The sequence below is a fragment of the Amblyomma mixtum genome, chromosome 1 (assembly GCF_055824585.1).
Source record: "Amblyomma mixtum isolate Tamu chromosome 1, ASM5582458v1, whole genome shotgun sequence".
NCBI classification, from domain to species: Eukaryota; Metazoa; Arthropoda; class Arachnida; order Ixodida; family Ixodidae; genus Amblyomma; species Amblyomma mixtum.
Window position 1 is genome coordinate 24,544,177 of NC_143012.1, and position 16,517 is coordinate 24,560,693.

Here is a 16,517-nt window from a genome sequence, read left to right on the forward strand (position 1 = left end):
GAAGATAAAAAAATTCTAATAAAGTTCATTTCGTGTCAGTGGTAAGTTACAGATGTAAGATCGCACTTTTGCAGTGGAAATGGTGAAAATTGATATCATTAACTATCCTTCAATCCGTATTTTCCGACTTACAGCTGCATACTGAAAGAAAATACAAGCCATAGAAATGTTAAATTGCATTTTATAATAAAATATACGTAAAATAATAGAACAGTAGCATAACTAAAGTTGCTGCGAGTAATGAATTGTCTTTTTTTAATGACAGTATACAGGAAATTCTTCATATGAATATCTTGCCCATTATTTCTACTTTTTAAATTCATGTTCTTGCTTTCTAGAGAGAAGTGTAATAAGTTCTGAAAAATAGAATAAAAGTGAATTTGAAAGTGCACTGTGACAAAAAGAGTTCCAGAATTCCTATATTTTTTCTTACCGAATTGAAAGTTCGTACAGTTGAAAATTCAACATGTCTTTAGGTCCGGCAACGCTTCACAGTTTTATAAAGTTGAAACCTAAATGCATGTGTCGTTACAGTGATTCTATGCTATACATTTTATTTACCCTTGAAGCTCCCATACTGGATTTTGTATCTAGGAGGTGGGTGAGGAATAACAACAGAATTGACAAAATACAAATAAAACTTACTTTCATTATTACCTCCAGTCACAAGTATTGGTTGCCGTGGAGAACTTATATGTTTTCTAGAGAGCGTGACAATGTTAAAAAAATTCATACACCTGCTTAAACGCAACAAGCCTTGTACAGGCTGGCTCCGTAGTTAAGAGCCAGGCTAGTTTTATTCATTCGTTCCTTTAAGTGGGAGCTACAGAGTCAAAGCTACCCCTTTAAGGTACTCTTTTATTTACCTCTAAATGATCAAAGTCAGGCCTTAGTCTATACTGAAAATGCTTGAACAAAGGGGAAACTAACGGCAACCTTTCTCTAGAGTTCCTGAAAGGGTTCAAACCATCGCATACTGTCTCCTAATTTCCTACAACAAGGGCTTAAATTAAAACGTACAGTAAAGCAGAGTAAAGTAAAGTGCAGTAAAGTACAAAGGTACAACGGGTAATGTGAACACGTGCACACTTACGACACTTGTTTTATTTTCGTGCAGAATATAGAAGGTCTGTAGCCACCAACCTTAGGTTGAAAAACAAGGAAAGAACGAAATACGCAATGTTTCGGAGAAATTCGCTCCCTTTTTCAGGGGTGACTAAATGGACAGCAACAAGTGCCCAGCAGACCCCGCGTCCTCTCGGTGACCACGTGGTGTAGCAAGATGCATGCATTTATATACCGACAGCCCCAATATTAAAGGGAACAGTCAATCCACACACAATATGTTGTTACTTCTGCAGTGAAGCTGAAAACGTCGCATGGAATTCATACGGCCATAGGAAAAGTATTATAGCAGACGAAAAGTGTGCTTTTCAATGATACTTGTGGAGTAAGCATGAGCTTAATGCCGACAATGCGTTCCCTTTCATGCTGGAGCAAGCTGTACTATCCTACGTGCGAATGTATATGCAGCGCCTGAAGGTCTGGCTGAAAGTGAAGTGGAAGCTACAGCAAAGAAGAGGCGTCCCGTCCGTAGTAGCGCTTCTTCATTGCCCACCGCTTTGGATTGTGCAGTCGGCGTATCCCGATCTTCAAGAGCCGTTGTCCGGCCGTCTGCGGACTGCCCTAACACGTAGGCCTGAGATTTGAACAATCTGTTACTTTCAATCTGCCGACACCGCAGTGTCCACTTCAGCGCCGACTGATTGTGACGCAGGGATAGAAGGACCGACGAGAGCTCTGCTCTTCAACTGCCTACGCGAGGGGTTTGCGAGATGAAAACAAACTGCCGCGGTCGGGCACACTTGGGACGGGAACGCGTAGTTCTAAGGTAGGGTGAAACTTAAAAAATTGTTTTTCAAGACTGCCTCTAAAGTAGTCGCTACAAAAGCTATTGCTGTGAAGTTTGCTAGCAATCTTTCAAATTGATGCAGGTTGAATTAGAGCTCAAAAGTAGATTGGTGTTTTTTCTAGTATTATTTATCACTGTTTCTATTTTTTTCCACTTATGTACTTTTTCTTGCAAAGTACTGCGTGAGTAGTCCTAAAGTTTTCTACGAGGGTAGAACCTTCTATGTTACATAATCAGGGCTAAAGTTATTGGCGTTGAGTGAAAAATAGATCTACTATATCTTTTCTGTCTCGGCACGGTAAAACAGCCACCCATCAATTTTTTTTTAGTAATGAAATTAGAGAACTCACTTCGGCTCTTAATTTTAGCTCCAGTCCCGTAAATTTCATTGAAGTTCGTGGAAGAATGCTTTGTTTCTGTCTCACAGTTCGTAAAAAAAAGATACACAAATCCCCAACAATCAGCATTTTAAAAAAATACAGATAAGGCATCTCAAAATTTTCAGCATTCCGTTCAACGTGACCAAGAAAAAGATTATACACATTTTTGACGCAGCAAATACCGAAGCGTTCTGTACTTTCTGATGCCTATAGAGGTCCTCTAAAAGAACACTGCAAAATGTAAACATTTTTTAGAATAGAAATTGGGGTGGTCAAAATGCAAATAAAACCTCTGAAAAATCCCCCTTCTTCACTGAAAAATACCAAAAAACAATAAAAAAAATTTTGAAGTCGCGAAAACACAAGGGTTAAATATTTCTAGAAATCTAAAAACATAATCCACCAGAAGATGGACAAATCTGAAAATCATTTATTTGGTTACACAACAAAGCCTAACCCTAACTTAAATGGGTGTTTCAGCGCGTGAAAAAATTTACTTTATGCGCCACGAGAAAAGCTGGCATTTTTTGCGTTATATTTATTACTTTCGATTGAAAACATGGTTACTTTTATTAACATGCAGTACATCAAAATGAAGTTAAATAAATGCGTATTTGATAGCATACATTTCGGGTATGCATATCGGGCAGTGATGTGAAATTTTATTCGGCTAATGCAAAGTTTGGTGTAACGCGTAATTCGGTGAAAATTACGGAAAATATTTTGTCGTTCGACTCAAAAGCGTGCAGAGAAAAAATAATCTAGAAATTGTGCAAGATGCAAAACGTGACTCGTTTTACTGCATAAAGGATCTCCTCTTAGGAGTCCTCATACCGCAACCAGCGCAGTGCCGCAGCGGTTAAGAGACGCGCCACTGAAATTACAGGTGGCTGTTTGTTTCACACCCATCGGTATAGGGATTATGCTACCCATGTTGCTCTTCTCGCTCAACCTCTAGCACAACTGGCGCGACGCTCCTCCGAACTTACCCGAGCTTACCCGAATAACTCGGGCAAGCTCGGGTTGCGATGCAACGGCACAAGATCGTACGTACGTACGTACGTACGGCGACCGTGCATATGGTAACAAGATTCTTGGTCTGTGTTGGCGAGACTGTGCGTGCTTTCGCACTAATACCTTGCGCTAGAAAAAAATGTTTGCTGCCTCATAGAAGGAAGTTATTTTTTGCAGGTGTCGCAAAAACCATTTTTTTTTTCCTCCAAGTATTTTTGCACCGCCACGATGGCTTAGTGGTTAGGTGCTGGGCTGCTGACCTGAAAGACGATTGTTCCATCCCGGCTCTGGCGGTCGCATTTCGGTGTGGGCGAAATGCTGGACTTCCGTGTACTGTGCGATGTCGGTGCAGGTTGAAGAACCCCAGGTGGTTGAATTTTAAACCGGAGCCCTCCACTACGGCATCCTTCATAGTCTGATTTGCTTGGGACATTCAGCCCCATGAAACTAAAAAATCAAATATTTTGTTTCGAAAATGTTGTAAGGTACAAGCAGATCAACTACCATCAATATTCTTCTGAATGATAATCATTAAATGAGTAAACGCAGGATCGTAATCCACAAGCAACGTTTTTAAACGGAAACATCTAGTCAAGATGTCAGCGACACTTCAAAACAAATGCGAATGTCATTATAGAAAAAATGGACTAATATGCATCCTCTTCACAAAGTTGTTCCGAATTAAAGTAACAAAACTTACGCATAAAAAAAACTGGACGGGACGCTTAAGCTTCGCCTTAAGGGTATGACGCTATAGCGTTAATGGATTAATGCCTATACATGCGGAATTGGTAGTTCTCCACATTACATTCACAGATTCCTGGCAGTCCTCATACCACTCCTGGCGGTTAAGAGATGCGCTGCTGTCTCGCAATGGCAGGTGCTGCCATCGGTGGAGATTTGTGCAACCCAGGCTGCTCTTCCCGAGCAGCCTGCGACCAATCAATCATTCAATTGCCACCTGCCACGGTGGTCAGTTTGCTCACAATCGGGTGGGCAGGTTGTGATAGCGCCACAAGGTCATGCTACCAACGTCCCGCCATAGCGCCTATTGGCTACCAGAGAAAGAGTTACTGTTTTCCAAAAAGATCTCAGGGGATTGAAAGTTAAATGGTCCATGACCTTATCCGATCTGCGCAACACTGAAACTCTCGTATACTTGATGCGATGGTTTTTTTCCACTGCTCGCGGCTCGCGGTGTCGATCTCTGCCGTGCCGGCCGTATTCCGACGCGGAAGAAATACAGTCAGTAAAGCTGGAAGCCAGCCCGCGAAGATTCATTTTCTATGAGCCGTTAAAAAACAATGAAGAAAATGAAACAACAGGGCAAAAAAATTGAAGAGCCATCATTGTACTGATGTGGAGGAAATGCGGGAGCATTCTTCTCTACGGTCTCTTTGAGCTATAATGTTCTTGAGCCTGAAGTACGACCTGTATCACCAAGACTACTACTGGTACTTATAACTTCACTAAGCCACATATCATTACAGAACGCAATCGCTATCACCTGTCTCTGAAGCGTCCTTACCAGTCTGCTAATGGTGGTCTTGCATTATAGCCAGTGTTTCATTATATCCAATGTTTCATTATAGCCAGTGTTGTATTACAGCCAGTGTTATAGGAGGCGGCAGGTGGACCAGTGTGCAGAGGAGAGCGGGCGCTCCTCCTATACGCCCTTTGCCACTTTCCACGGTTAACAGGCGGAGGCTTATCGCACGGGCGCCAGACACCGGACAGTGTTCACTCTCATGGCCCTCCTAATGATCTCGCATTACAATGATAGCGTCAGGGTGCTTCAACTTTCTTCTTCACGTCACTGTTTATTGGGCACGCGCGGAGGATCCCGGTTTGTTACTGTCTAAAGAAATCGATCGACCTTTCGCTTCGTCAACGTAACTAACGGGTCACTTACGCATTTGCCTTCAATCGCGAACTTCATGAAAAAAGGCTTCAAATAGCTCTCTTTGCACCCCAGAAAAGCCAAGCATCAGCCCTCATCATCAGTGCACATCATAAAACCGACGATGGGTAGCCGGTGGCCCTGGGGATCGAACCCAGCACCTACCGAATGCAAAGTGGTTGCGTAAGGAAGGATGTCTACTCTACTATTGTTAAACTCTAAATTAATGTTCGTAATGTTGGCCACTTAGAGTCGCTGAGGGCTGCCGAGTCGAGGGGTTCGCATTTGCACGCGCTGTTCTCAAGGATTCCCCGGAATAACCGCAACTGTAGTTTCAGTTCCTCTCTCTTAGACTTACGCTCCAGTTCCTCGTCAGTTATGTGGTATTCTGAAAATCCAATTCGCAAGCCCAGAGCAGTGCGGGTCACACATGTAAGTATTACCTACTTGTACAACACTTCGCGTCGTTCTTTAGTTTCTACTTAAAGTCTATCTTGGAAGCACGCCAGAGAGCGTTCTCGTGCAATGAAACCTGCCAGAGAATCTCTATGCTTTCAACGATCTATACAACACTTATGTTTTGCTAGAAATTTCTCTAAATTGATACTTCATGAGGTTTTTTCGACTCCAAACTTCACACTCACACGTTATTTTCAATTTCATTCTATATCTTGCGCTTAGGCAAGCACATTTTAATCCACGCGCTGTCCCGCAAATTGCCCTTTTTTGTGGCGCACGTCCAGTTCTCTGCCATTCTACATAGGAATACTGCAATCATCCCTCAGAACCCATCTCACCCAACCCCTCCCCATCCCAGCGGAAAGGCGTCCTGTTCAGCACAGCCCTGGGCGACGGGAGTGACTTCGCCCGGACTACCCAGATAGCTTCGGCAAATGGGGCCCTGGACTAAGGGTTCAACCCTCCAGGGGCCTCGAACACTGGCTCACAATAAAATTTTTTCCGTCTCTCTCTTTCCTGCAACATAAATCCACTGGGAAACGCTTTAAACATCGCTTCACAGCCGCCTCCTACACATCTTAATCTTCTAATAAGAAGAAATTTTGTTCTTTACATTAACCCACCATAAGTGGGGTACCTCTCGTCGGGGTCTTTACGGTAATGAGATGAAACAAACGTGTCATCCTGTTTCGACGCAGATGGCCAGTGCTCAATAGAAAAAATTCAAGGCGGCACTTTGTTGACTTAAAGTGCGGTGAGGCGAAAGCCTTAAGCTCAGTGTTGCTGCTTGTGTCACTGATGTGTTGTTAAGATGTTAAGCTTCGCCTCTAAAAGTGAAACGTGACAGCGTCTTCGAACGTTGCCAGGGAGTCCACAAAACGTCATCGCCCGTTCGGTTCTACGCCTTGCTTGTCGGTAAATTGGTTTTTGAGGAAAGGAAATGTGTCAGTCTCGCATATCCCGGTGGACACCTGAACCTCGCCGTAACGGGAAGGGAGGAAAATGGGAGTGAACGAAGACACCGTATTCACTAGACGCAGCCTTTGCTCATTCCAAACCATCGAGCTGGCATGGCGGAGGGGTTAGCGTGGTCGTTTCGCACTCCGGAGACCCTGGTTCGATTCCCCAACTGGACCAATTTCCTTCTCGGTTTTATTTATCTGGTCCGACTATAAAGGTTAATTATGTTTATTGGTGAATTAACTAACTAAACTCAGTTCCACTTACTTGGAGAATACAGTCCCTTTAATTGGCTACATGGTTACTAGCCAAAGTACAATTGGCCCCGTTTGAAATTCGCACTCTGTGACGTCACGACCATTTCGACCAATTGAAAAGCCTGACATTTCTGTCGACAACTCCTGCTTACAACGATGGGGCATTAAAGGCTTCCGCCTCAAAACACAACAACAATTCCCGGAAGAACACTTCAGCGGGCCCACCCGGGGGTGATCTGGCCACCTAGGAAGGCCGCCCTTGAAGCGTTTCACCTTTGGAACATGCGCCACTTTCTCGACCGTGGCCGCAGTTTTGTCTCGTTCTACTCCCCATTCCGTAGGGGCCTCTGCTTCGGGGATGTTTCTGTCGTCGAGATTAGGGCGCTCGTGCCCAGCTGGCCCGGCGGAGACCAAGGCCACTCACAGTAGGGGGCGGGAAGGCGGCCACCGAGAGGGACACGCCACATTCTGTAAGCTTACACTGCCCCGCGGCTGTCGCCAAGATAACCGATGGCCCGACGGGGGTTTCCGCAAGTGCGGACATATTAGGGTGTTAGCTGTTGTGCTGCTGCGCGGCTCCTGCTGATAGACGTGAAGAGCAAAGCCAGAAGATAAAAAAAAAGCTGAGAAACCAGAGAAACTACCCCGAGAGACGGACGGACGGCCTGGTGCACTTTCACTGGTACATGGCGCAACGACTGCAGTCGGGCAAGTTACGGGGCACGCGAAGAGACTGAAGATAGCACAGTTTGAACAGGAGAAGAGGCCGTGCACAAACGGCCAGTTTCCTCGCATATGGGCGACGGTTAAAATGTCGGACACAAATTTGTGTTGCCACCGCGGCAAGGACACCCACAACGTCACGAGGAAATGTTGCGAGAAAAGGAGCACTCATTGCTTCAAAGGCTTTTGTTTTTTACGCTTGTTTAGACCTTCGTCGCGGATCAGTGTTGGGTCCTATAATGAAAATTGCGACACATTCCAACCCCTAGCTTGCTTGCGCGCCTTTCAGGGAAGTACTGCATAGGTGGCCACATAGTCTTTATGAAAACGGAAGATATGACAACCTGAAATTTCTCTCTGTCTAGACGAGCGACCTGACATTGAGGCCTTACACAGTGAAGGTCATGCAAGGGACTGCAGAGCACACCCTTGAAATCGCAGATCAATCCTTACACTGAGAAGTAATTCAGGTTGTCCATAACTTCGATGGTCGCCTTTATATTGCTCTTAGTGATGCGCTGAAAAGCGGGGAGACTTAAAGTTGGATTAACTTTATAAAGCAAAACCAGTGGAAATACTTTGCAGCGAAACGAACTAGGAAGAATTTCTCATGTAGTTTACGCTCATGTATTGCCTTAGTCTTTCAGCGAGAATCATAGACTGTAGTCTTCAATAGAGCTTCAGTTGAAGACTCTAGCTGATGAAGCGCTTCGATATGATTTCTCGAGATAAGTACAAAAAAATGGTAAAATCAGGAATTCTCGCGAAATTTTGGGTCTACAAAGCAGTGCAGAAACTTTGCAAAATTAATTGCAAGACATTGTCAGTGGCCTACTATTTCTAAAAGGGCAACATTTTCAATATAAAATGACAATTTAATAAGGAAACTACAAAGAGAGGCGGAAGCCACACAAACCGAGAGTCCACATGATAAAAAGAACAGGGGTACGTCCTACAATCACAAAGAGTTTGAAGGTTCATTACGTTTTTATTTCTTGCCCAAAAACATAGAGGGTGCTTGAGAATGATGCACTATGTTGTCCTGACAACAAAAGAATGCAGTGCGCAGGTAAAGTTAAGAAAGAAATGACACAATATACTACAATGGGATAGAATGTTTGCCGCGCTTCAAGTCACTTGCTAAAGGTCAACGTGAACGAAAAAGTCAACTCCACTTTCTTTCCGCCAGTTACCGGATAGGGAGCGGAGTAAAAAGGAAGTGGACAGCAAAATAGAGCAAAGAGGGAGTAGCTGTCCTCAAGCGCACTCAATTTTACGAAAAGGAGTGCAGCAGGTCTTGTCGTTCAATGGGCCAGGAATACTCGTAGAAGAAGGGGTCACAACTTTGCAATTATCTTTATTTAATACCGACAGTTTCGAACGGAGGACCGTCTTTCCTCAGGGTATACACACGACAGCTGTTATACCCTGAGTGTGTATACCCTGAGGGAGGACGGTCCTCCGTTCGAAACTGTCGGTATTAAATGAAGATAATTGTAAAGTTGTCTTCTTCTACACACACACACACACACACACACACATATATATATATATATATATATATATATATATATATATATATATGCCTGAGTACGTACTACGCTTTTGAAGCATTGTCATCCTAATGCCTTCAGAAATCAGATGATTTGAATAGCTTTTTCACTGCAAATGACACCGTCCTGAATGAACATCATAACAATTGGTTTTGAGGAAACAAAATGGCGCAGTAACTGTCTCACGTATTTCGCTGGACACCCGAACCGCAGTAACCCTCAGCCTTTTTACTTGTCCGCAATAGGGCCACGTATGACGAAGTTGTGGCATTTTCAGAGCATTTATTTTCCAGTTTCATTGTCCATGGCATTACAGAGGGAGCAGAAAGTGGAATTTGTGCCCAATTAGTTTTTAAAACACAGGAAGTGTCGCATTTAACACTTCTCGTCGTCTATAAACGTCTTGCCGAGCAAGCAACGTGGATCATTTCTGTCGTTAACTGCCCGTGCAGCTGAGTTTGTTGCTATGTGAAATTTAAAACGCCCGAGAAGCTCGAGGAGGCCAGCTCTAAGGGCAGGCAGTGACATAACGTGAGGCTCTGCTTCGCTTGGAGATGCTCGAGTACACTTTGTGGCGAGTGTTCCTTATCGCGGTTATCTCTGCGCCTGCCGCCTTTCTTTTCTTTATCTTCTCTGCTTTTCCGAAAAATGAGAATCTCTCGGCTAGGACACGCAGAACGGCATTAAATGAAGCGTCGGGCTATATTCTGGTCCGTCCGAGTAATTGTAAACCTTGTTTTTTTACGCCTTCTCGTGACCTTCCCTCGTTGTCTAGGTCAAATGTTGTCTGAGGACACCCGGACCGCAGAGTCGTGACGTAATACAATTTATTTTTTTTCTTGTATCTCAAGGCCCTCCACTGTTAAACGGGTATCATTACAGGGAAGGAGGGAGACAGAAATGTGGTAAGTTTAATACTCGGCAAGGTCAAACTCTACGGGGGCGATCTAAAGAATAAAACATTCCCAACGCATTCATAAAAAGAATAAAGTGAATTGAATCACTTCAACAAAATTAAGGCACATTCAAATTAGCATGTTAACAAAAAATGTATATGTAAATGCTACAATTGTCTAACAAGTAGATAAAGCACATGCCAGACAGTAACATAGCTCTGAATTAAACAGAAAACTTCAAAACAAGATAGCTAGGCGGAAACAATCTCTTCTGGTGAGTTATTCCAGTCATGAATGGCTATCGAGAAAACTATTTCATCTGTATTCGTGAACTTTTAAAAAGTGAATAACTCAAACTGAAAACTGCGCAAAAAACGAAGGCACAGAACGAGCAGGCACGACACGTGCGACACGGTGCGCCCGTGTCGGGCCTTCTCGTTCTGTGTCTTCGTTTTTTGCTCAGTTTTCAGTACGAATTCCTACCAACTAGCCCAGTTTACCGTTCTTGTGAATAACTCGTGCGGATGTGTGTAGAAGATCAGATACATTGCCTGTTTGTCATAACCCGCTGCGCCTATAAAAATATTCCGGAATACATTCAGGCGCAAGTATTTCCGTCTTGCAAAACAGGCCATCCCTCTGTGGCGTCCTTGATTGGTCCGATTTCTGGTTCGCTTCATTGATTGAGCACAATGGAATGAAGTCAGAGGATGGCGTTGCGCATTCAGGCTACCTTTGACCTATGCAAGGAGTTCTTAATATGTACAGAGAAACGAATCACCTGCGTATAAAGAGTAAATAATCTGCCCACTGGAAACAGCTTTCTTGGTCCCCTCAATGTGCCTCAAGTAGGGAGAAACACGATGACACAACACGATACGACGTTGGCACCGCTTTCAAGGATGTTGCTTCAAGTTTGGCCTCTTTCAAGTAAACAAGGCCTCCCTTTTTTGTGACTTCTGTGTAGCTCTTCCCTTATCTCGACATTTTACCCGCCATGGCAGCAGCGTGCTTATCTGCAGCGGGCGGTCTTTTTGTTTACAAAGCCACCTTAGATTCGAACTTGACTTTTACTCTCGCCTTATCATCGTTGGCATCGTCACCAAACAGGTTACCTTTACTGCCTCTTCCAATGTTCTCCAGTTTCCCTCGGCGCGCATCAAATCTGATCTGCTCTCCAGTGGCTCTCAGCCGTCGTGTTGCCCGCATACGCCTTGCTTCTTTCGAAAATCATTAATCCACGTTAACAAGCCAACAGTTCCCTGTGCTCTTTAATACACCCTCTTTTCAGGTCCGTTTCCAGCTCTTACTTTCGCCTTGGACATTATTGACTTTAGTTCGTTCCCTAATCCGCTCTGTGGTCTGTCTCGTTAACTTTCCACTATAATTTTTATTTGCACAGCTAGATGCAATGTTTTCTTTCTAACTGCAAGCTTTTTCTTTAAATTTCAAGCTGCGGCCGACAGGTGAGTTCTGGTTTTGTATAACCTTTGAAAGCTTTCAATCTGAGAGACATTGCTTAGCTACTTTTCATAACCTAAGAGTGCCTGTCACATACAGCCCATGCAATTATAGTTCTTGCGGTATTTTTTCTCTGTTCGGTGCTGTACTATAAATACAGTCCTGTGAGAGATTTAAATCGGTTTCTCACTCGAATTCTCCATTCTACATGGCGGTCTGCTTTAGACCTCCTTCCAAATTTGTTAACATTAATTTACACAACGTTTAGGCGTGTGGTTGTATTCCGCCTATTTAGGTCCAAAAGCGTGCACTGCAATTCGTCTCCCTTATTCACAAGGCAACGTTATCAGCAAATCGGAGGTTACCTAAGGGGTTTTTTCCCAAACCCCTTATTATCAATTCGGTTCTTGATTGATTAAACTGATTGGATGTTTTCACTCCTCCTGCAGAAAAGTATGGTGGCTGTTAAATTGTAGCAGACATTTTCGGCATGCTTATATAGAGTTGTTCCATGCCCCTGCTACACTGTATCTTCCCAGCTGCTGATATTTCGGCTGAATCAAATGATTTTCATAATCTAAGAAGGCTATACTTGAGGGTTTGTCATATTCTGCATATTTCTCTATAACCGCGTTGATGGCACCACTATGGTCCAGTGTGGAGTACTAGTACCGAAAGCCAGTATGTTACCATGGCTTATTTAAGTCTCAGGTTTCTCTGGTTCTCTTATTCTACTAGGAATTATTTAAGCAAATATTTGGCGAGCAGGAAACAGTAATCTAATCGGTCTCTAAATTCTCGTTTTTGGCATTGTCCATCTGGTGGATTTTTATTATATCAACATTCTTTCATGCTTATTATACCTTCAAGGCGATGTGACTTTGCGTGCGCAAGATTGAAAGAGTTCCTACCACAATCTTTAAACCGTTCTTGATCAGCCGTTCTTGATCTTTTGTTCTCTCATTTCCGTTTTTTATTGTTTGCAAAGGTTTCCTAACTATACCACACAATGTCCTCTGAAAATGCATCGCAGAGGGTCTGTAGCAGCACATATTACCTCGAAAGGCTGTTTTGTTTGTTCTTTTTAGGCTAGTGCTGTATTTTCTCCGGCACTTTCTCTTCCAATCCAAGCGCAATAGAAATTCTATGGCCGCGAGACTTTCGACGATGCGCCAGATAACTGTAGGCTTGTCTTGGCCACTGAGCGCGGCCGAGGGCGACAGCTTTTTTGAGTTTCGACGACCGCACAGTGCATGCTATAGCACCCGCTGATTTCTGTTGCCGCTTGTGGGCACTTATTCGCCCAAAAATAAGTTTGTTTACGTGCAACCCCTGCCTTCTTGTCTGTTGTCCACGGCGACGCCACCAAAATGTGATAATGTTCTCACTAGACCAATGTGTCGGCATGAAGTTAAAAATTTTGCTTGATCAACGTACAGCTTCGATCTCGTAGCTACTGTAAGTAGGACACAACTTTGAAGTAAGTAGGACACAACTTTGGAAGCAATGCGCCCTGCCTCGCAGAGTCCTGCATTGCTCCCCTAACCAATCACAAGAGCAAACGCAATCAGCTTTTCAATGGTGGACGGTTTTAGCCAAGGACGCAAAAGTCTCGAGCTTACATTTTCGTCTTGGGATTATCAGGTCCTTGTTTACTTGACAAGAAATGCTATAAGTGCGGGCTACTTTCTGCCACAGAAAAATTCTATGTGGTGGTCATGACATTGCATGGAGCTTCACTGCAGATGTCAGTCAGTCAGTCGGTCGGTCGGTCGGTCGGTCGGTCGGTCGGTCGGTCGGTCGGTCGGTCGGTCGGTCGGTCGGTCGGTCGGTCGGTCGGTCGGTCGGTCGGTCGGTCGGTCGGTCGGTCGGTCGGTCGGTCGGTCGGTCGGTCGGTCGGTCGGTCGGTCGGTCGGTCGGTCGGTCGGTCGGTCGGTCGGTCGGTCGGTCGGTCGGTCGGTCGGTCGGTCGGTCGGTCGGTCGGTCGGTCGGTCGGTCGGTCGGTCGGTCGGTCGGTCGGTCGGTCGGTCGGTCGGTCGGTCGGTCGGTCGGTCGGTCGGTCGGTCGGTCGGTCGGTCGGTCGGTCGGTCGGTCGGTCGGTCGGTCGGTCGGTCGGTCGGTCGGTCGGTCGGTCGGTCGGTCGGTCGGTCGGTCGGTCGGTCGGTCGGTCGGTCGGTCGGTCGGTCGGTCGGTCGGTCGGTCGGTCGGTCGGTCGGTCGGTCGGTCGGTCGGTCGGTCGGTCGGTCGGTCGGTCGGTCGGTCGGTCGGTCTTTATCCCGCCGAAAAACGGCATAGAACGCAAGAAGGAAAATGTTTGATGAGCTTGACTGGGTTCTGGGCCGCACGACTTCCTGCCATTTCCTTCACAGGCAACAATAACAACTCCGTTCTTTTTAAACTCGCTTGTCTTAGATAGTCCTCGCTGAACCCACTTCGCGGCGCTTGGCACTAGGCAGTGGATTTGTGCTCACGAAGTTGTAGCGCTCTATTTCTGGTCTTGTCTGCCAGAAGAGTTACTTTTTAAGATCTGGCACCGACTCCTATCATCCGAGAAGTACTTTGATAGAAGAAAGGGCTCCTAGTGGGGTCACGGAATGCGGTGCCTATGACTCAATCGCGGCGGAACTCTTTGACCTAACCGCGGTTTGTTTACCTCGCGCTAACACGCAGATAGGTGCTTGCCAATTCTTACGCTTCCTCTTTCTTGCTGCCTTTCTTGAGCAAGAGATAAAAGCAAAGTGGACAGAAAGCTCTAAATGTAAATGCAGGGCTCTGCTCGTGCGAAACGTTTCGCATCCCTGCTAGAAACCTGGAATACGTTGCATTTCCTATTATATAATATAACTGCATGAATGGAAGGTGCAACTTTTGCTTTTTAGACTATAGTCGGATACAATTTCAGTCTGCAGTGAAGCTCCGCCCACAAGCCGCCGCGGTGGCTCAGTGGTTATGGTGCTCGGCTGCTGACCCGAAAGACGCGGGTTCGATCCCGGCCGCGGCGGTTGAATTTCTTTGGAGGAGAAATTCTAGAGGCCCGTGTACTGTGCGATGTCAGTGCACGTTAAAGAACCCTAGGTGGTCGAAATTTCCGGAGCCCTCCACTACGGCGTCTCTCATAGCCTGAGTCGCTTTGGGACGTTAAACCCCATGAACCAAACCAAACCAAGCTCCGCCCACATTCAGCCTCCGCGCACAGAATTCCTGCACGACGAAAACGTAGTCCGCTGCTTAAACGTTACTTGTTACGTAAACAAGAAGTTTTATCACAAGAAAAAAATTCTGACCTCTATAATTTTGATACATGGATTGTCTGATAGAGTCAAACATTAAAAAGCCGATTTCGTTTACAGTTCCGATTGACCAGTGGAGTAATACAAGACACCACGGACCGCGGCCCAGCGTTAGCAACTGCTGATCTTTAAAGTTGTATCCTGCTGTAGTCCATTCAATGTGGCCCATGGAGTTTGACGCTTACAACACGTGGGTCCGAGCACGGACTGTCAAAAACCAAGGTCCTGAACGTTTCGGCGGTTATACTTGGGGTCGCATGAGGGAGAGAGCGCGAGAGAAAATTGCTTGAATGAAAAAGCAGAGAATTTAGCCGGCGTCTAAAAGTAAAAATCACTGGCATGCTACTCTGCGTGGGAGACGGAATTTACGAGTTGAAGACGGAAGGAGACTTTGGCAACTAAAGCGTTGAGAGGTAAAAGCCGAGGACACTATGCCGTGACGACCTCCGGTGGATGTGACGTCATACCGTTCCTGTGGCTATATCGACGTCCGCACTATTTCGACGTAATTTAGACATTTCTGCCCATAATTTTATCTAATCAATCTATTGTCATTACACTTGACTTCTAGATTCATTTGTTCCTCCTCTATCTGAAGCAACCACTCCTTATCTCCTATCTTTTTAGTTCCCGAGTTAACACCAGTTAAACTCTCCCAAAGGTGTGACACCCTCTGCTAACGGACGGCAGTATGAGCCATTAAAGGCTTTCGCCTTAAAACATGAAGCCTCTCAGCGTTGGTCGGAAGTGCAGTTACTGTGGACACACACGCAACCGTCACGCGCATAGCTTCAGTGATACCAAGACCTGCTTGAGTACATACCTGCACAATTAGCAGTGACCAGCTCGCATTTCCGGGTTAATTTCTTTCCCTTCTAGGATAGAAACACTACCGGGGCTGTGGCGCTAATATACAAGGTGTTTTGACTAAGACTATACACAATTAAAAAAAAAGGCTTCTTCAGATAAAACAGCGATTTTTCCGGCATAACTTTGTCAGCTGTGCAGTATATCAGAATACAGCTATCACGTGCAAACTAGCAGGCTGGTAAACTAATATTGAATAGTACTTTTTAACTATTACTGGTAGGGTTCTTAATTTTTGAGGGGCGCGTAGCCCACCGTAAGTAATATCCATATCAGTTTTTAGAATTCTGAAAACGTGGTTACCCTCGGCGCTCTGGCCCAAAGAATTTTGGCTATTTCGACGAGTTACATGCACTGGAGAGATGACAGAAGCCAACAGCCACAGAAAGCAATGGGCACAGGGGATTTTTTTAAATTTATTTATTTATTTTGTGGTGTTGATCAATTTAGAATATTACTGAATATGTTATGGCTTAAAGCTAATTGATTAGAAAAGCAGAAGAAAAAACAACCACATGCCGCCGGTGGGATCCGAACCCACGACCTCCGAATTACGCGTCCGGTGCTCTACCTCTGCGCTACGGCGACGGCTGTCAAATCTTCTGTTTTCGGGGGTATTTATGTTTACAAGTAACCTAACCTTGAGAGTGTTCATCAGCGCCACCCACGTTCATAAGCGGCGGACGTAGAACGTCCTGAGTTACCGCAGGTGTGACGTAGAACGTCATCGAACGGAGACGGTGTAAGCTGTGTGAGAACCCTCTTATGCTTCCTATGGCGTCAAGGCCGCCAGAACCGAGGCCCTCGCTAAGCAATTAAGCAAACAAGGGAAGGGAAATGAGGGG